Source organism: Orbicella faveolata, unplaced genomic scaffold, assembly GCF_042242905.1.
Source record: "Orbicella faveolata isolate gen_17 unplaced genomic scaffold, um_ofav_v1 contig_26, whole genome shotgun sequence".
Taxonomy (NCBI): domain Eukaryota; kingdom Metazoa; phylum Cnidaria; class Anthozoa; order Scleractinia; family Merulinidae; genus Orbicella; species Orbicella faveolata.
The window spans coordinates 17,047,595-17,069,044 of NW_028301554.1; the positions used below are offsets into that span (position 1 = coordinate 17,047,595).

At 37.3% G+C, this 21,450-nt stretch overlaps 1 long non-coding RNA gene across 1 annotated transcript; it reads left to right on the forward strand.

The window, feature by feature from the left end:
• The first annotated feature begins 3,310 nt into the window (after positions 1-3,310).
• Positions 3,311-15,003, forward strand: LOC110056104 (uncharacterized). The gene is made up of 4 exons (XR_002297442.2): positions 3,311-3,821; positions 6,886-7,041; positions 7,685-7,766; positions 8,444-15,003. It is a non-coding gene; the product is annotated as an uncharacterized LOC110056104 (long non-coding RNA).
• The last annotated feature ends 6,447 nt before the right edge of the window (positions 15,004-21,450 follow it).

Here is a 21,450-nt window from a genome sequence, read left to right on the forward strand (position 1 = left end):
CAACTTTCTTTTCTTTCGTAAGTTTTCGCGCGTTTAGAGATGCGCCACACTCGCGTCTTAGGTGCAGGGATCCTAAACTTTGCTTATTTCTCTTTTTAAAGATGCTAGTTTTAGCCTTCTTCCAAATTTTCTAACGTGTATTTCACTTGTGGAAGTCTATCGATTTAAACAGTGCTTGGGTGGATATTTTTAACCATGCAATTTACTTTTCCCTTTTCTTTTCTCGCGCGTTTAGCTATGCGGCACACTCGAACTTTTGCTGTCGGGATCTTAAACTATGCTCACTGGGCTTTTTAAAGATGCTAGTTTTGGCCCTCTCTTAAATTTACACATGTGTATTTTTTACTTGTGGGAGTCTTTTGATTTGGACAGAGTCTGGGTAAGAGATTCTCGCCCATATCAAATTTCTCTCGTAAGTTCTCGCGCGTTTAGAGATGCGCCACACTTGCGTGTCTGGTGTGGGGATCCCAAAGTATGCTTACGGGTCTTTAACAATGCTAGATTTAGCCCTTCCCCAAATCTACACACGTGTATTTCACTTGTGGAAGTCTGTCGATTTAGACAGTTGGAGATTCTCGCCTATATCAATTCTCTTTTCTTTCGAAAGTTTTCGCGCGTTTAGAAATGCGCCACACTTGCGTTTTAGGTGCGCGGATCCCAACCAGTGCTTACCTAACTTTTTAAAGATACTACTTTTAGCCCTCCCCCAAATCTACACAGGTCTATTTCACTTGTGGAAATCTATCGATTTAGACAATGCTCAAAGTCGCCGAGACCGGGCTACGCGCAGCGTGATTTTGACCAACTTTGGGTCGATTTCCAGGATTTTGGGCGATATTTAAGAGTTCCAGGGACTCTAAACTAATTCGAGAAGACTTTGCTTTTCAGTGAAACGGAGAAAGGAAAAACTTTTGAACGCTTGGTTATGAGCAGTCTGGCCGAAATATTGTCCGACCCTCTTTAATTCACTTAGTGACTAGAAAGTCGCAGAGAACGGGCTACGCGCAGCGTGATTTTGACCGCCTTTAGATCGATTTCTATTAACTGGGGCGATATTTCCGAGTTTCAGGTACTCTAAACTAATTCGAGAAGACTTTGGTTTTCAGTAAAAGGGACAGAGGAAAAAGTTTTGAATGCTTGGTTATGTACAGTCTGCCCGAAATATAGTCCCTCTTTAACTCACTTAGCGACTAGAAGGTCGCCGAGACCGGGCTATGCCCAGAGTGATTTTGACCAACTTTGGGTCGATTTCCAGGAACTTGGGCGATATTTCCGAGTCCCAGGGACTATAAACTAATTCGAGAAGACTTTCGTTTTCAGTTAAATGGACAGAGGAAAAATGTTTGAACGCTTGGTTATGAGCAGTCTGACCGAAATATAGGCACTTAGTGACTAGAACGTCGCCCAGACCGGGCTACGCGCAGCGTGATTTCGACCAACTTAAGGTCGATTTCCAGGAAGTTGGGCAATATTGCCGAGTCCCAAGGACTCTAAAATAATTCGAGAAGACTTTGATTTTCAGTAAAAGGGACAGAGGAAAAATTTTTGAACGCTTGGTTATGAGCAGTCTTGCCGAAATATGGCCACTTAGTGACTAGAAAGTCGCCGAGACCGGGCTACGCGCAGCGTAATTTTGATCAACTTTGGGTGGATTTCCAGGAGCTTGGCAATATTTCCGTCAAAATCACGCTGCGCGTAACCCAGTCTCGGCGACTTTCTAGTCACTAAGTAGCTATATTTTGGCCAGACTGCTAATAACCAAGCGTTCAAAAATTTTTCCTCTGTCCATTTCACTGAAAACCAAAGTCTTCTTGAATTAGTTTAGAGTCGCTGGGACTCGGAAATATCGCCCAAGTTCCTGGAAATCGACCCAAAGTTGGTCAAAATAACGCTGCGCGTAGCCCACTCTCGGCGATTTTGAGCATTGTCTAAATCGATATACCTCCACAGGTGAAATACACGTGTGCAGATTTGGGGAAGGGTTGGAAGTAGTATCTTTAAAAATTTAAGTAAACATTGGTTGGGATCCCCGTACCTAAAACGCGAGTGTGGCGCATCTCTAAACGCGCGAGAACTTACGAGAGAAAAGAAAGTTGATATCGGCGAGAATGTCCAAAACAAACACTATTCAAATCGATAGTTTTCCACAAGTGAAATACACGTGTGTAGATTTGGGGGAGGGCTAAAAGTAGCATCTTTAAAAAGTTATGTAAGCATTGGTTGGGAGCCCTGCACCTAAAACTCGAGTGTGCCGCATCTCTAAACGCGCGAGAACTTACGAGAGAAAAGAAAGTTGATATGGGCGAGAATCTCTCATCCCATGAGGGGACGCAAATGACTTCTACTGTAAGTATCTTCTCCCGGTGTTTTATTATTATTATTATTATTATTATTATTATTATCATTATTATTATTATTATTATTATTATTATTATTCTATGAGAACAGGGCTGTATTCCTCTGAGGCTGTGGGTGTAATTCGTAAAAACACTGAGTTCTTATAAATCGTTTTGAAATTCTTCGTTCTAGTTCAAATTTATGTTGCTGGCACGTGGGTGGGCCGTGATGTAAGATACCTTAAACTATTTTTACTGTTCATGATGCACTGCTACGTTAGTCTGCTTTATAAATATTTAACTGCTCTAGTCGAGCTTTTAATTTCAATATGATTAAACGTTCTTTTTATGCGTTCCTGTTAAAAATGATGCAAAGTTGTCAATTTTAGTAATTTCAATTTGAAGGAAAGTTCCTGTTAGTACCTTCTTGTTACTTGATGAAAATTTTGCGGTGTTTGTTTTATCAGGGCGCCGTCATGACGCCTCCTGGAATAAGCTATACCTTCCCTAGTTGAATCATCATCAGTTTATCGAACGTTATTCAGGTTATTGATTGGAAAAATAATTATACTTTATACTTAGGGTTTTTTTGCCCTCGGCTGTGTAATTGTGCGATATTTTCTACACAATAACTTCAATTGCCGAGCATGATAATACTGTACGTGGCTCCCACTGCCAACGACATACTCAGACAAGTATTCCAGATCATCTGGGTTTTTATTCCTTAGGATCTGTTTTAGACTGATTAATCAAACGCTCCTTTACGCCCGGACAAGCATCTCGATGCAAGCTCAGAGATTATTGTGATGGCTTTCATTGGGTAAACAAGACATTAACGTCTGCTCGGCGCGCTCAACATCCATTGGTAGGCACTTTGGTATCTTTAGGTTCACTTCGTAGATCTGGGCCAATTCCAGGGAACACCGGAATGGCGCCGTTTTCCAGGAACATTGTGACCGAGTGAGCTTGGGGTCAAGAGATAGAAACAAAGATGGCGGAAGACGTGTGGAACTTTGAGCATAATGCACTAATATTACAGGCTTTTTCTCGGGGCTATTCGATGAAAGAATGTTAGCTTCTTGTTGACAAATGACCGAACCCTTGAAGACTGGTGCTTCACAGTGGAAGGACATTCAGCGGGAAAGACATTCAGGTAAAACCAGGCCAGAGTATTGAGGCGCAATCTAAACGGAGTCAGAGACACTAAATACAGCAAGTACAGAATTAACTTGGTTGATCTGAAGAGACGTGAACAATGATTTTGTGAAGAGGGAACCAACCTGTTTGACCGAAAAAGGGAACTACGCCAACTACAGGCCAAGGTTGGAGGAATCAGATAAGGTGGAGAGTTGTTCAGGAAAGTTAGAGCTACAGGTATAGAGATGATGAACACCAATGACCATACTAAGATTAAAGCAAGATAGCAACGGACTAATGGCAATACAGAAAGGGATAGCAAAATGAACATGTGGCACTATACTGCGGGTATGTTAACTATTAATTAATTGCGTAGCAATGTGGTAATGATAAATTCATAGAACACTTAAGTGCATAACTATCAACTAACCATAAGCAGTCACCCTTCGCCATCAAGGACATGTACATGTACATGTATGTGTAACAAATAATAGTGGACCTCTAGTGGTCCACAGGGCCGCCAAGTGCAGCCCCATACTCATATAGGAAAGAAAAGGAAACCCATGAATTGTTTTTCTCATGGTTATCATGGCTAGCAGTATTGCTCGTGGCCGCATATGCACGATGGCGGCAGTGGCAGCAGAGTTGCGCAAGATGGCGGCCATACTCCAGCTAATAGGTTGACAGAGACATGCAGCCTTGGTTTATAGTGTACATGTCTGATATTGGACATCCATGTTATGGTCAATTGACACCTGTCAAAACAAGGTATCTGCTGACCAGTATCATGTGACCATAGCACAGGCTCAAGTTAAGAGCTCATCACGGTCACATTTTTTTTTGAAGTTGAATGCTGATCAAGTGCTGCTTTTCGATTGGATCACATGCTCATGCTAGGTTAACTTGCTGTAATCAGGGTCAGGTTGTGCGGAAGCCGGTTACCGAAAATCCTTGAATTAGCGCCCCCCTTGAATAAGCACCCCCTTCCAATAAGCGACCCTCCTATTGGCCGAAATTTAAAATAAACACCCCCCCTCGAATAAGCACCCCCCTCCCCTCCCCTCCATTTTGTGGGTGAGTAATGAGATAAAAATGATGTATAGTTTTTGTCATGTAGAGCTTAGATTTGAACATTGTTTCAGTTTGTGAACACATTAAGTGAACACGTTGAACATGTTAAGTACTAACAGTGCCGTGATTTAAACTTTAGGATCAGCTTTTTATGTCAATAAACAGCTTATGTTGTTGTTTACATGCAGATGATGTATTAAAAAAAATGATCATGTCAGGCCACAATTTGGGAAAAATTAAATAAGCGCCCCCCCCTCAAATAAGCGCTCCTCTCGAATAAGTGCCCCCCCATCTTCTCCTAAATTTGAAATAAGCGCCCCTGGCACTAATTCAAGGATTTACGGTAATACTAACCCAGGATTAAAAGATGTAAACATGTCAGGATGCATGTGCACCAAGATTTTAAAAAACGTCAATGGAATTGACCAGTATCTGATTGCACCCTGATTGCAAAGGTTTTCATATGTTTGGTCTTTCATTCCAATTACACTTGTGTTCATAAGGCGACCAGGGGTGTAGCGACCACATACCCACATACAATAATAAATTATATTTATAGACAGCTGAACCTTGCCACTTTGAACCCTCAAGGGAAACAGAAAATAGTTGGAAATAGCAGGAGTTCAAAATAGCTGATAGTAAATGACTGAATCTGAGCAAATTCAAGAGAAATGCTTTTGAATTCGAAATAACAGGGAATTGAAATAACCGAGTTTGAATTAACAGGGTTCAACTGTATTTATTAGTGAAAAGCGTCTTAAATAGTTAAATTAGCTGTGAAAAGTGAACTAATCAAATTGACATGAGCATGGGACAAAGAAAAAATCTGAGTCCCCTACGAGAATGGAACCCATGACCTCCTGAACACTCAGTAGTGAAATGCTTAAAATTCACCATCTTTATTCATTTATCACACTCACGATGACTTTGACAGTGCTGATCCTAGCAGTATGCAGGACACCTGTCACATATGACTTCAGTTAAATGACTTTGCTCCCCATGAGTTCTCGTAGCTCAGTGGATAGAGTGCCCACCTGGTGTTTGGGAGGATGGTCATGAGTTTGATTCCTGTCGAGGACTCAGATTTTTTTCTTTGTCCCACGCTCGTGTCATATTGATTAGTCCACTCTTCACATTTCATTACGGAGCTTAAAATTCACCATCTTTGTTCATTAAATCAGCTGGTTTGACAATCTCCCGTCTGTCCTATAAACTACATGTCACTATCAATTATCCCAAAGGTTTCTTTTTACACAACATAAATAAGTCACTAAATACTAAACATTTTTCCTAGAAAACGTGGGAATTGCATTTCCAAGCCGGCTAGAAATAGAAGTCTCTTTTCTGATCTGAGCACAAAATCTCAGAAGCTATAACTGTTTCTTATTGTGTATTTCTTTGAATCTTGGAGTCTGCTGCAGTGTCTTGGACTCTCTGATTAGTATTTTTGTTTGTACCGTAGCTAGTAAGAACTCATTGTAGTAGGCAAGGTCGTAGAAAGGTTGAATATTATAATAAGCATTTATCTGTGTCTGCTATTGGTTTGGATATATGATTATATTATGATTATATTATCATTCGATGCATTTTTTCCTTCCTTTTTATTGGTCAAAAGCCCACCACATGACCTGCGCATAACTGCCTACAAATAATGGTCTGCTCATACGCAATAGCAAGTAAAAACCTGGGTTGCTGCAAATAATAACACTATAACATTCTGCTCATGCATAATTGTAACCATGCTTAGTGTGAAAAATGGCAGACTGCTTCCCCAAGCTGTCAGAAAGTGATTTTACTATGAAAACAAATTGGTGATCGAATCATAAAACAATTATTGAACTGGGTTTTTGCAAAATACTGTGATTTGTCAGTGTCTCGTAGATGAATAATAAATAGTGATTCTCTCACCACTGACAAACCACAATATTTTGCTCAACCTTGTCCAATAATTGTCAATTATTATTAGGGGAAGCAATCCAATTTCTAGTTACAGTGGCAAAAACACAGGATTATCTCTCAGGCTCAGCTTTTTCCACAAGCAAGTCTCTCAAGTCTCCTAAAATCATTCAAGTCCTGGTCCCAGATTTAAAACCCATGTGCATGTGAGCATTTTGGTCAGTCCCAGATTTTATTATTCCTTGCCTCTAGTGTTACGCTTACTATTGACCATCCAGAGCTGCTCATAAATGGTACTTACAGAGGATCCCAGTGCTCCAGTGGCTGATGGGGCAGGGATGGGGTTGGGGGGTTGTTTGCGAGATCTGCTATTGTTTAGCCATATGTCAGGTGAGTTACATGTCATGTATTCTAGAGTTAATGACCTCACTTTATTATCTTTAAGGAGCTGAAAGGGAACAGACCAGGACATTAACAAATTAAACAAAAAGAAGGTGTAAGACAAGACTAAGGACAGGCTGATGTGATCAAATGAGGCACACACTGGTCAAGCCAGATGAAATGCAGTTGACATGCAAAATTGTTTAACAAAAAAGGCATGGTAAGTGTTCTGAATTAATTTCTTGTTTGAACAGTTCCTTAAGGCGCTGTTGGTGACTCACAGAAGTTGGTCACACAGACACTTGCACCCATACATAATGTACATGTGTAGCAATTATGATTAACAACATTCATTGCAACAAGCAAACACCCAACTGGTACAACACCATGCACGAGGGCACACACAAGCGTTAATAAGTGGGTGATGTGATGCAAACCTAAGTAGCAGAGAAGACTGCTGACCATTGCTAAGACTGGCAACCCAGCTAAAAAAATTCTCTCTGCCCCCACTCCACTGAAGGATGCTTGAAATGCTACCCACACCAACCAAAAAAATACCAACACGTTTACGAACTTCAACAAATGCCTCTTGCTCCTCCTCATTAAATTACATATACACTGTACAATCAAAGTAATGACCCCCACCCCCACCCCCACCCCCACCCCCATCCCCCACCCCCAAAATGACATCTCCCTGAAAGTAATGTTAATTTTTTACTTTCCTGTTGAATCCTGAAAGTAATGGTCCCCCCAAAAGTAACAGCTCAACCAAAAGTACTGTAGCAGCCTTGTGACTGGCAGTAATAACTGTGGCTAATTAAGTTGTGAAATAAAACTTAATAAAATATGTTTTTATCTTTAAGGATCTATTTCCACACCAGCAACAGACCAAGCAATTTAGACTGGACCAAATGGAGGATTAAGCTCCCACTCTACACCAGCTTGGTTAGTAGTCTTCATTAAAACTAACACTTATTCACAGTGCTTTGCTGTTTCATACTGTATGTCATTCTGAGAAATAGGTTTTGTTGAGTGTTGAATACAGAAATTTGGATATGTATGGGTTATTGACCAAGTGTGAGGTCAAGATGGCTGGGTATTGGCCAAATTCGTTTTTGTGTGTTTATGGTCCAAGACAGAGTCGAGGTCCATAAACTCGCAAAAAAGGAACGAGGCCAATATCAAGCCATCTTGACCGAACAAGCTTGGTCAATAAATGATTTATTATATGGCTTTTGGGGAAATTCTTCTTGTGGGAAACAGCGTGTAGTCCTGAGCGGGCAAGATAGCTCCATCTTGCCCACTCATGGAGCTGGCCATATAATGATGAACATTATTCTGGTTCAGAACTTTTTATCCTGACAAGGAACATCATTGTGTGTTCCAACATTCTGTTGCAAAAACATGTGATCAGTCGATTGCTTGAGGATTTTCCTTGAGGGTGGGGGGGGGGGGGGGGTAAAATTTTAGGGTGATCCTTTATAAGGTTGTAAAATTCCCACAGCAAGTATATTTCTTAAAATTATGAAAATTTTATTACAAAACTATTTTCAGAATTGTTTTTATGTAAGGCTGGCAGAAGTTATGAACAAAATACTTACTAGTTAAATCTTGGTTTGCAGGCAAGTTGCTAGAGACATAGAGTAGAGGATCAAGGACCATGGACCCAGGATATAGGACCCAGGATCCAGGACAGAGGACCAAGAAGCAGGGAAGACTGAGGGCTGCAGATCAAGGACAGTGGATGGAAAGCAAGCCTTGGATGAAGAACTTTCATAAGTTGAATTATAGATATGTTAAGGTATATGAGATGTTATGGGTAGCAGAGAGATGGCACAGTGGGAGAGCTTGGCTCGCCTCTCACTAATGTGCCATATGTGAGTTTTTTTGTTGGTTCTCACCTTGTCCCAAGGGTTTTTCTCCGGGTACTCCGGTTTCCCTCATTCTTGAAAAACCAACATCAAAAAATCATTGTTAACCAGTGTTTACCAGTCCTCCACATTGCTTGGGCCAATTGAGGCAATCATGGTAAACATTTGTTTGCAGTGTTATATCAATACTCGCTGTTTATTTCCTAGCTACATGTGCACTAAATACTACAGGTTTCATAGTCTCCTTTGGGGCCGTTATTTTAGTTGAGAACGAAATTGGAAAAGAAGCTTTTTTATTTGCTATTTTTTAAACATCATTTTTTAACGTAGGTAAAAGAGAATTTTCCACATCCAATCAATCAATCAATCAATCAATCAATCAATCAATCAATGATTCATTCATTCATTCATTCAATTATTCAATCAATCAACCAATCAATTATTCAATCACTCAATCCATTATTCAATTATTCCATCAATCAATCAATCAATCAATTATTCAGTCAATCAATCAATCAATCATTAGTCATTCGATCAATCAATCAATTATTCAATTATTCAACCAGTCAATCAATTATTGAATCAATCACTCAATCAGTCACTCAATCAGTTATTCAATTATTTGATCAATCAATCAGTCATTCAATCAATCAGTCATTCAATCAATCAGTCATTCAATCAATCAGTCATTCAATCAATCAATTATTCAATCAATCAGTTATTCAAACAATCAATCAATCAATCAATCAATTATTCAATTATTCAACCATTCAATCAATTATTTAATCAATCAATCAATCAATCAATCAAAACATTTATTCAATCAGTTCATTCAAGCAAGCAGTCAATCAATCAATCACTCAATAAATAGACAAAAAGCATAGGCTCTGCAGCTAACTAAAATAGTAATTTCTGACCTTTAAATTTATCTAGCTGCAAGATCTTTAACAGACACAAATTTCATTAATATTGCAAAACACTTCCAATACGGCTTTGATGCACATGTAACTATGTAGTACCCACATAAACAGAGTATTGAACTGACCATTGATGTGTTGTGTGTGCCATTCATTTGCAAATAAGTGGCTTGCTTGCAAATTGTCTAGAGCTATGGGCATTCTAAGACTTTATTGTCACATTTTCCATGAATTATATCTACTCTGAAACTAAAATTATTTCTTTCACAATATCAGAGAGGGACAATTTTGCCCATAGTAATCATTACTGACTACAAATTAATTAAGACTGGATTACGGTAAAATCGATTTCTGATCAATTATAAATATCAAGGTTGATTTTATTCTTATTTTCATGCATACAGACATAAACAAAAAAGAGACGTTTAGTTCAAAATTGCCTTAAAAAAGTAAACTTTGCCCAATTATTTTTGTCCAATTCAGAAACAGACAAGTTGATTGCAAAAATCCATACAGATAAAAACAACTAGAGCATATATCAATTGGAAAAACAGGTCAAAACTTATTTTATTTATATATTTTTTCCACATGTAGAGACATTTTGGGGTGCACTTTGAAAATTGTCATTTTGAAACTCTTTTAAGGCCATTGGATGCTCCTAAATGCAAAACACAAAATATTCCTAAAGATTTTTAACAACAATTTATTTCAGTTCCAGAAGAAAAATTGATTTTACATCTTCAATTTTTTTGGCGTACATATAAGCATTTTATTGTACTATGAAGCTTAAGGAAGTTAAATCACACAGCAGCATACAATCATTGCAGTAAATCTGATTTTACAGAAGCCACTTATTTGCGCATGAAAACCTAGCCCCTCCTTCTCACAAGATTCCTATTGAGCAGCTTCATGGTGAATTTCGTTTTTGCCTTTAATGTTCACCTCCTTTGCTATCCTTGGGTCTCTTGGGTGACTTTAGACTTAACACAAATTAAATTTTACTTCAATTTTCTGATTTTATGAATAATAATAATAAAAAAAAAGCAACAGCATTACCATTCATACTGATTTTCAGAAAAATTTTTTTTATTCACTGGTACCACTCTTTACTAAATTCAGGACTCCTTCTCATAATTTTTGCCAACACTGAAATAGTAAACCTTGTGGGATGGAAATTGCACTGTCTGATTTGAAAAATATATATATTTTTGGGGCTCAAAATACAATTGCCAGAATGCCAGGTTATTTGATTTGCTTGACCAGAATTTTTCCTGTTTTCATTTTCCAAACTTAAACTTTTTGGTTTCCAAATTCACTTGTTTTGGGAAAGTAGCTGCTCAGTAGGAAACTTGTACTCAAGAAACTGTTTTCTTTAATGTTCATTAATTTTGTAGTTTCAATGTTCATCATGCTCTAGGTATGTGTTTCTTATTTTTGTACTGTCATTCGTTGGTCAATTCAGTCACACTGATCATGTTTTCTTTGGTTGTGCGACATTTTTGTTTTTTGTTACTTTTTGATAAGTTAGCTCGAGCATGATGGTGCTTGAAACTCCAGTAATGTTTTAAACACCTTTAAACAAAGGAGGCCTCCCAAAACTACCCTGTTGTGGCAGTTTTAAATAACTATTCCAATTGAATTCAGTTGGCTGATCAAGAAATAAGTAAATTAAACGCAATACAAATCTGCAGGATTTCACAAATTTATTCAATTGATTTATTGTCCTGCAAAATTATTTCTTACATGATCACTTTGAAATGACATATTCTGAGCTAAGTTTTCCAAAATAACTTATTCAAAGTAAATTCAGTTGTTGGATTAAGAAATTATTAATGCAATACTTTTTTCATACAACATTATTATTTCTTGTATGATCACTTTTAATTGACAATTTCTGACCTTAGTTTTTCTTGAATAATTTATTCAAGGTAAATTTAAGAAATTACCAATGCAATATCAACCGGTAGGAGTTCACAGTTTTATTCAATTTATTTATTGTCATACAAAATTATTTCTTACACGATCAGTTTTAAATGACAAATTCTGAGCTTAGTTTTTCTAACATAATTTCTTTGCTTCCTTTGTTTAAAGGTGCCACAGCAAGCTCATTAGCACAGTAGTAAATAATTTCTAACTCAGCTAAGAAAACACAAATTGTGGTGTCGTACGTTCTTCACATTAGCATGGACACTAAGGTGTTCAAGAAGGGTCACAGGTTGGATAGTCAGAAGAACAGGGGTGTAGAACAGACCCTTCAGACTTAGTGGGTGTTCCTTGCCAGCTATAATATTGGCGTCATAGTATAATCTTGTATCTTAGAAGGAAAATTAACCCTTGTGGTTATTTTTGTTAGGGTTTGATGTAGTAGTTTTCAGCAGTTTCAAAAGCACTTGGGGAATCGTGATTTTTAATCCAAAAAAAAATCTTAAGGTTCCATTAAGTACATGTACATCTAACTATTAATACTGGTTAAGTATCATTTCAATAGCAGAACTAGTTAGGTATAAGTTTTATTCCTACTCAAGTGAATAGGTTTTTTTACTGTGCTAATGAGCTTGTTAATTTTATTTTTTTCTGGATTTGATATTTTCCACCGCTTAGTATATTTTAGATTATTTTCAGGAACTGAGATGGCCCATACACCCGCACACAACACAAATGGTCAGATTTAAATCTAGCCGATCGATGTCCCTGCAGGGTTGTAGAAGCTCTTATTCTGAAGGCGGTGTTTCTGACGTTCCTCTGCAATATTCCAACTGACAAATCCTGGTGAGTTTGTCTGTTCCGCTCATTTTTGATGGAGGCACTTGGACACTGTGATGATGTGGCTGTTTGTTCTCAAGTGGAGAAGGCATCATGAGGGAAGGTGAGAGTTTGCTTTTCATGTCTTTTCGGCTTTACTTGACTACGTCAGAATACCACACCTTTATTCCAATTGGCTTCAAAGATGTTTGTTTTCAATCGTTGTGTCTGGAAATGTTCTATTGTTGAAGACGTAAAACAGTAGTACTTTAGTGCAGGTCATGGGTAGTACATTTCCAGGATGTTAGGGTTAGTTTAGAACAATGAAGGTCTCTGATCTGGCTTGACTGGAATTTCGCAAGCGACACTAGATTGAACTGATAGTCATCTGGGATTCTTCTGAATGAGCTGATTCTCGTTTAGGGCTTTTCTTAATTAACAAAATAAGTTTCCTTTCGTTTTTCTAAAAATAAAACAAATTAGGTATCGAATAAAAATAAATTAGTATCACCAAACTAGTGGACTAATGCAAATCCTGCATTTTAATTGGCTACGCTACTAGAGGACTATTAGTCCTCGAGTAGCGAAATTGGCGCAGTCGAGCGTGACGCTTTCTTTCGTTTTATTCCCAAATAAATTATTATTATTGCCTTCTCTGTCCGAGTAGTTGGGTGATACTAAAACAATTAGACCTTTCGCCCTTGCGGGCTACGGGTCCAATTGTTAATTAGTCACAATTATCTTAAGAACAGAATTTATGAACACCATCAGTTAAAAGTTCAAAGAAAGATTAAGAGCATTAACTGCTTAAAATATAAATTACAATAGGCCATATTCGTATTCTCGATATTGGACTGGAACTGGCTTGCAATAGAGGCTCATGCGGGGGGATATCATTAAACATAGAATAATATCATTTGCATCTGAAAAGACTCCCCGCATTAGCCTCACTTGCAAGCTAGTTCCAGTCCAATACCGAGAATACGAATATGGCCTATTATTTGAAATAACAACTTTCTCTTTTTTTTTTCGATTAGCTCCAGGAAGTAGTTAACCTAAAGGAAATCAAAAGCAGGCTCCTTCGCTGGCGTTACTTGAGTTGTCACGCAACACTTCTTCCCGGAGAGTTGCGTGATGATAAAAATAACGTCTATGAATGTTAATCTTAGCTACGAAACATAGATTTACGTTTTCCGTGATCAAATTTCAAAACGTAGGTCAATTGTTCATTTTAACTTCCAAAACGTTTAACTCACCAGGAAAACATTTTGTTTGTAATTAAACATATTCATAGTTTCATGTGAATTTTGTAAGGCGATTGTTTATCTTGTCTTGTTCGTGATCTTGAAGTAGATATTAAATTTGGTTTTTTTTCCCCTTAGGCCAATTTTTCATTTTGATTTCCAAACCGCGAAGACTGTATTTTTGTTCTAAACAAACTAAACGTAGGAAACGTTTCTCATCAGTTTTTTTTCCTAATACTTTCTTAACTTCGTTGTTATCCTCGGGAATGCTGCGGCAGTTAATCGTGACGAGACGAAGTAAACCGAGCGGTAAAACCTTTCGTCGGGTCGATTTTGCCGCTCGGTTTACGTCGACTCTCCCGACTAACTGCCCTAGGTTTTCGAGGATTTTTCGGTGTTTAACTTTATTCAAAGCCAAGATTAACAATAACAAAAGCACAAATAAATTTCAAAATTCCACCGTGTTTGCATTTTTAAGACTATTTAAACTGTGAATATTTAATAAGATTTTCTATGAAGGTTGCGCGCAAATCATGCATTAAAACTACAATTCTTTCGAAAAATATTTCGATTTTGAACACAAATAAACCTCCTACGATCCTAAATAACTAAAATTAAAAAACCAAAACGAACTTAACGTAATTCTAGGTGATGCAAACGGACAACAATCGCCCGTTTGCTGTCACACTGGTATTTATTTACTTAAGAAGTACCCTTAAGCCTGAGAACAAATTACTAATCTTTCATCGCTTTAGCTTGGATTTTATATAAACATAGCGGAAATTCCTAAACTTGTATCAGCTTGGACGGTAGAGTTTCAAGTGACTTGTGTTCTTTTGGTGAAGTTTGTGGGGGGACAGTCGGCAGGAGGTTTGGTCGGCAAGTCAGATCAATGATTTTTTGCCTTCAGTTCTTTTCTTGGCATCCATGGAAATTACTAAACATGACTTATACTTTAGCGTTTCCGTTTTCCTTGTCCTTCCAACGGAAAATTTATAGATACAATGTCTGGAACACGCATCTTAAGTTTTATTATTTTGGCATTAATCTTTCCGCGCAGTACTTACGGCTCTCAAAGCTAATAAAAATTCCAATTCAAATAGTGTGGTATTATGACGCAGTTGAGTGAAACCGAGGAGGCATGGGGAGCAAACTCTCACCTCCCTCATTATACCATCTCCACTTGAGAGCAAACGGCCATATCTTGTAAGTGGTCAAGTGTCGCCATCAAAAATGGCGGATCAGATAAACAAACCAGGATTTTAAAGTTGGAATATTAATGAGAAACAGTAGAAACACTCAGAGCAGAGTGAAAACAACCCGACAAGCAGGGACTAGATCGGCTAGATTTTTAATTTTTTTATTTTTTTTAACATAATGACAACGCAAATAAAGAGACAAAGAGACAGTTTTCGTTGTCGTTTTTACCAGCAATCCATCATAATTAACCAGGTAAACACTTGTGTATATGACTAAGTCCTAATACGCAGTGTAATCTGTCGCGCAACTTGTCCTGCAATCTTCTCGAAAACGGCGTGACGAGTTACATTATAAAGTCGTGTAACACAACGCGCAACGGACAAAACATTTGCAAAACAAGTCGATTCAACCGTTACCGAAAGTAGAACAAACTTCCAGGTTGCCAACCGCTGTAGTAACTGTTTTGCATGAATTCTGTCCGTTACAAGGTATGCTAAACGACGCAAGGCACTCGTCACAGCGCCTTCGAAAACATTACAAGGCTAGTTGCACTGATTAACAGGACCACAAACCAAGTTCTGCTTTTACGAATACCACCACTAATAATAATGCCTGCATAAAACTCTCATTATACCTCTATCACATTTTCACTGTAGTATTTGCGAGTTACAAACTGTACTTAGTTGCTCAAGAAGTCGACTTAAAAGTACGTTTACCCTTCCCTATTCAAATTTTGCGTAACTGTCACAGAACGCCTTAACGTAAGCGTGACGCGTGTCACGCTATTAAAAATTTGGTTACAGAAATCTAGACAATTCACAAGGCGTAAAAATTCGTAACATCGTAAACTCCTAAAATAAAAGCACGGGCTATTGAAAACCCCCTAGAATTTGCGAAGTAAGAATCTGTAACCTAGTGTAATATTATTACAACTCCTTGAAAATATAAAAGAAAAACAACGACAACAAACCCTGCGATAAAATTTCAGCATGCACGAAAATGCCAATTCTATAAAACCGCACGCAACCCAGCAGTGACATTCTTGTTTGACGTTGACATTGAAAACGTTAGCAACGGAAAAAAATATCCCAAAATGGACTGAGCAACCAAGCACATTTTGTGCCATACAAATACAGCAATGAAATCAGGAATGAAACACAAAGACACACTACAAACGGGATTAAAAAACAACGACTGGATAATTAACCACAAGTTTAAATTGTGATAGTACATTTTCAAATAATTTTAAGAATTTTGCAATATTTTAAGACAATCTGTAAAGATAAATTAGAGATTTAATAGAACCCTATTTCAGAGAAGGCTACATCCTCAGGGAAATAATTTCTTAATTTCTTAATCATTTTTGTTTTAATAATTCCCAAATAATTTTAAGAATTTTGCAGTATTCCAAGACAATAGACCAATTTCGATAGATTAAAATTCCGCCTAACACAATAGACCTCAGCACAAGGCTCTGGGGACAATATCTGTAGTTATTCCCCAGAGCCTCGTACTGTGGTCTATTGTTTTAGGCTGAATTTTAATTATTGAAATTGGTCTATTATTTTGTAAACATGAATTACACATTAAATAAATCATTGTATCCAAGTTAAGAGATGGCTGTATCCTCAAGAAAATTAAGTGCATTTTTTGAAATTTTTCTTAGCTATTGTAAATTTCCAAATAATTTGTAAACAAATAATTTTGCAATATTTCAGGAGAATCTGTAAATATGACTTAGAGATTATATTGTATCGAAAGTGACAGACAGCTACATCCTCAAATGGTGCGTCTTTGTGGTTCTGAGAGCTTCATAACATACATTGCATTTCAGCAGCGATTTCCTTGCACCCTCATTTCACTAACTGTACAGTGGCCCATATTTGTCAAAAGAGACTTCACTTAAACAAAACCCGAAATAGGTATAATGCTACTTTAAGACATTAAAACAACCAAGACTTCATAGACTAATTTCAAAGGGGTTAATAGATAGGTTTTGTAACTGACATTCATTCTGTACAACACTTAAGAGTCCCTGTCCATAAAAATGGAAAATAACTCGGCAAGGGTCGAAAATTCGATTTCGCTCATATTTTTATGGTAGATAGGCTAGGGCATGACAAAAACTACTGGATAGTTTTTTTGGCAAAATATCCTTTTATTTCAAAGAAATATGCAAATTACCAAATTCCGTTAAAATCGTCATTTGACGCACCATTTTATTAAACAAGTTTGAGAGCCTCGCATGCAAAACCACATCATTCTTCCGTCTTTAAAACACTCAAATATTTTTGTGCAATGTTTAAATGTGTACTGGGTTGATTTTAGGGAATGTGGCGTTGTCTTTTTGGGTGCACAATAATTAAATTTCGAAGACATGTATTTCATTCACTTAAAAGTACTTCGTGAATATAATTAATTTTCACCATGTGCGAAACCTTCAAATGGACCAAGCTTCTGGTGGTTGAATCGCAGAAGGATGGTCTACAGATTCCTGTAAAAATTTCTTTGGGCAAATGATTGTGAGCGACGCGAGAGCTTTTCAAAGTACGTCAAAAATGCAAATATTTGACCATCCGTAGTCAAATTTCAATTTACGAGTTAGACGTATATTTTAGCATGCGCCACATGACTTGACCTATGTTAAGGTGAAATAGACACAGAGCTGATAATTTCGAAATGTTCTAACCTCATTTGCTGTAAAAGGCAGGTCCAAAGCCGATTTGACGTGTTTCTCTCACCATTCGTCGCACAAAAAGCAGAAGTTTGCTTTTGTTTACATAACGTCCGATGTACATCGCCAACTGTCAACTTATTTAACGGTCGAATACGATGAATCTGTGACCCTCGTTCGACACATATGATCACCACTGCATCTAAGTCAAAAACGGCTAAGTCATTCGTAGATAGTTGCTTGCTTTGCACTACACCAAAATATTACGTTTGATCATCATGGTTTGATGGCTTGAATCCTTGCTTGCAGCGGTTCCTTGTTCGTCACGCAGTTCTGTCATCCCATTTTAGGGGGTAGGGGTGGAGCAATTTCTATCCTAATACGTAAGGCTCCGTAAGGCTCAGAATCACTGGGAGCACACAATCGTGTTGAGTAGGAAGAGATTAAATTAAGAAATGAAAAGAATGAATAATTTACCATTGCCCCTGTTGTTATCTTTTACTCGACCACCGCTACCTACCATGCCCCTGTGTAATACTGTAACGTTAAACTCATACCTAGGTCTTTTCGCGCTATGCAATTATTTTTGGTTTACATGTAATACAGTGGGCTACCCTCGGGGAAATGGGTGGCGACCGCTTAATGGGGCTAGCCGCTTAAATAGAGGTTGGTGTACCTTGAATATTTAATTTTGCACTATCGGGCTATAAATTTCTTGGTGAACATTGAGTCAATTCAATACAATCATGATAGACGTGCGTTTGAATTATCACTCGTCATGCACCTTCAATTTCAGACTCTTATCTGCCATCGCCCTTTCCAAAACAAAGTTCTTAAATTTTGGGTGGCTGCTTAATAGGGGTAAAGACAATAATGAAACCCTTGTCGGAATGACCAAATGATGGCCGCGGAGGTAACCGGTCAATAGGTGTTTTATTTACAATATTTCACTGACGATAATTTTGGTCTGTATTGAAACATTCCTCTATTTTCTGTTACATACCAATGCCTCGCCACTAAGCAAACAAAATACGCCAAATAAAATGGCATGGCCAGGGCTATTTACTCACGTAATTACTAATTAAATTTAGTCTGTTTTTCTCACGAATTAGACACGTTGTGATTTCCTATTTTTATTTCAGCTAGTTCTTGCTTCATTAATCTATAATTTTTTTATGGCGATTTTCTTAAAATTCTAGTGAGTACAGGTACTAGCTTTATCAGCTGTTGTCTGAAACATCAGAACGTAAAACAAACGTGATTTGGACCGAGGCCACGTACACTATAGAATATGATTACATAAATATACACATATATTATTATATATATGAAAAAACAGATGAACAATGATTAAATTGTTTCACTTATCCTGAGAGTACTCTATACAAAATAGATCAAAATGTGCAGCATATGCCGTGACAGCATTGCGTGACGAACAATAACGGCTGTGAGATTGTGCTGCGCCGACACGCTTATCAGCAATGGTCAGCAATCGATCAAACACAATATTTTCGCGCAGCGCAAAGCAAGCAACTATCTACAAATGACTCAGCCGTTTTAGACCTAGATGCAGTGGTGTTCATATGCGCAGAACGATGGTCACAGATTCATAGTATTCGACCAATAATAGGTCGACAGTAGGCGATGTACATCGGACGTTAACCTTGTGTAAACAAAAGCAAACATCTGCTTTACGTGCAACGAATGGTGAGAGATCGACTAGAAACACGTCAAATCGGCTTTAGACCTGCCTTTTACATCAAATAAGGTTAGAACATTTCGAAATTATCAGCTCTGTGTCTATTTCACCTTAACATAGGTCAAGTCATGTGGCGCATGCTAAAATATACGTCTAACTCGTAAATTGAAATTTGACTACGGATGGTCAAATATTTGCATTTTTGACATACTTTGAAAAGCTCTCACGTCGCTCACAATCATTTGCCCAAAGAAATTTTTACAGGAATCTGTAGACCATCCTTCTGCGATTCAACCACCAGAAGCTTGGTCCATTTGAAGGTTTCGCACATGGTGAAAATTAATTATATTCACGAAGTACTTTTAAGTGAATGAAATACATGTCTTCGAAATTTAATTATTGTGCACCCAAAAAGACAACGCCACATTCCCTAAAATCAACCCAGTACACATTTAAACATTGCACAAAAATATTTGAGTGTTTTAAAGACGGAAGAATGATGTGGTTTTGCATGCGAGGCTCTCAAACTTGTTTAATAAAATGGTGCGTCAAATGACGATTTTAACGGAATTTGGTAATTTGCATATTTCTTTGAAATAAAAGGATATTTTGCCAAAAAAACTATCCAGTAGTTTTTGTCATGCCCTAGCCTATCTACCATAAAAATATGAGCGAAATCGAATTTTCGACTCTTGCCGCGAAATTAAGAATTTGTCTGATTTTTACAGGCAGGCACTCTTAACCCTTCAGCAAAAGTTCAACAAAGTAATGAGAATTTAGTTTTAACAAGAAAATATGAAATCTCTTTGATGCAGCAGCTATTTCACACATTTGAGATTTTGTTCCTTTTTGAACTCCACAAAATGTCCCCTATGGTAATACATGTATTGAAAAGTGGAATTACTAACTTAGTTCATTTCTGCATCCAAAGGAAGAGTAAAACTCTTGATGTACATGTATATTTTTTATACGGAGTTCTTGGACACTTGATGTTTTCATACATAAATCCCTAAAGAATTGCTGAATCACACGGTAATAGGAATTCAGTAGAAATTGAAACTAAATCTCCTTGATAGGGCTAACCTAGATAGCTGATATTCTGGAACTTGAAAACAACCCCCCTTGCCCTGTAAACCTTTTGAATAGCAAAATGCAGACGTTTGCTATCAACTTTTCATTAATCAACAATTCATTTCAACACATGCTCATTGCACTTAAACTGGTGATTAACAAATTTAACAAAACAAACTTTCAAACTTTTTCAATGCCAGTTATTGTGATACTCTCCTAGTATGTTGCTGATTTGGGTAAATTGCAAATGTATTGTTCCAAACTTATGCTGAAGGGATAAGTGTTAAAAAATAAAATTGAATGGTGAAGTCACATTTGTACCAATGGGCCACTGTACAGTAACTACAAATACCACAGACATGCATAGCCAAACAGAAGTCAAATTTAAACTACCAGAAATCTCAAACAGCAACATGCATTTTAAATAAATTTGATAAAAGTGGATAACACCTCAGAGAAGAGTGTGAATACTAATGTGAATAATAATGTAAATAAATATAAACAAAGAATTCTTTGGGGAAAAAATTTAAGGAAAACCATAGAATTCGAAAAACAGTTTTGCACAGTTTAATAACATTTACTCAATAATTTTATTCTAGTTGTCAACTATAACAACCACTCCTGAAATCAATTAGTCCTTTTAAAAAGTGTTTTGATAAAGAGTTTGAAATTTGGCAGTTACTCAATTATCAATTTGCCAAATCATATTCACTTTCTTAGCAATTAATTTATCAAGACACTCTGGTCAAAACAGCAGAGTTTTTGTTCAGCACGTCAATAACTATTGATTTGACCACAAAATGAAGTCTCTAGTTGTTTGTTGTTTTGAAATGGTTAACAATTACAAGGGAAGTATTTTCAACTTTAGTTTTTGAAAAAGATAAATTTTCTTTATAATTGGACTTCAGAAATATTTTGAAATATACATGCAAATACAGAACAAGAATGAACGAAACGATAACTCATCTACTTTCACAAGCATTCTCACACTCATGAAAAATTACTGTATTTCCTCAGTTGGCCCCCTCCCTCTGTTAAGTGTCAAACCTGCCCATTTATTTTTATTTCTTGTTCAGTACCCCAATCAGTACCACTTCCTCCCCCCACGGCCCCCTTCCGCCCCCCCCCCCCCCAAAAATATATATCCTCCTTCTCTGTGTCAAAAATTTATTGGTCCATGGGAAATGCTTCTTAACAGCCTGCCTTTAAAG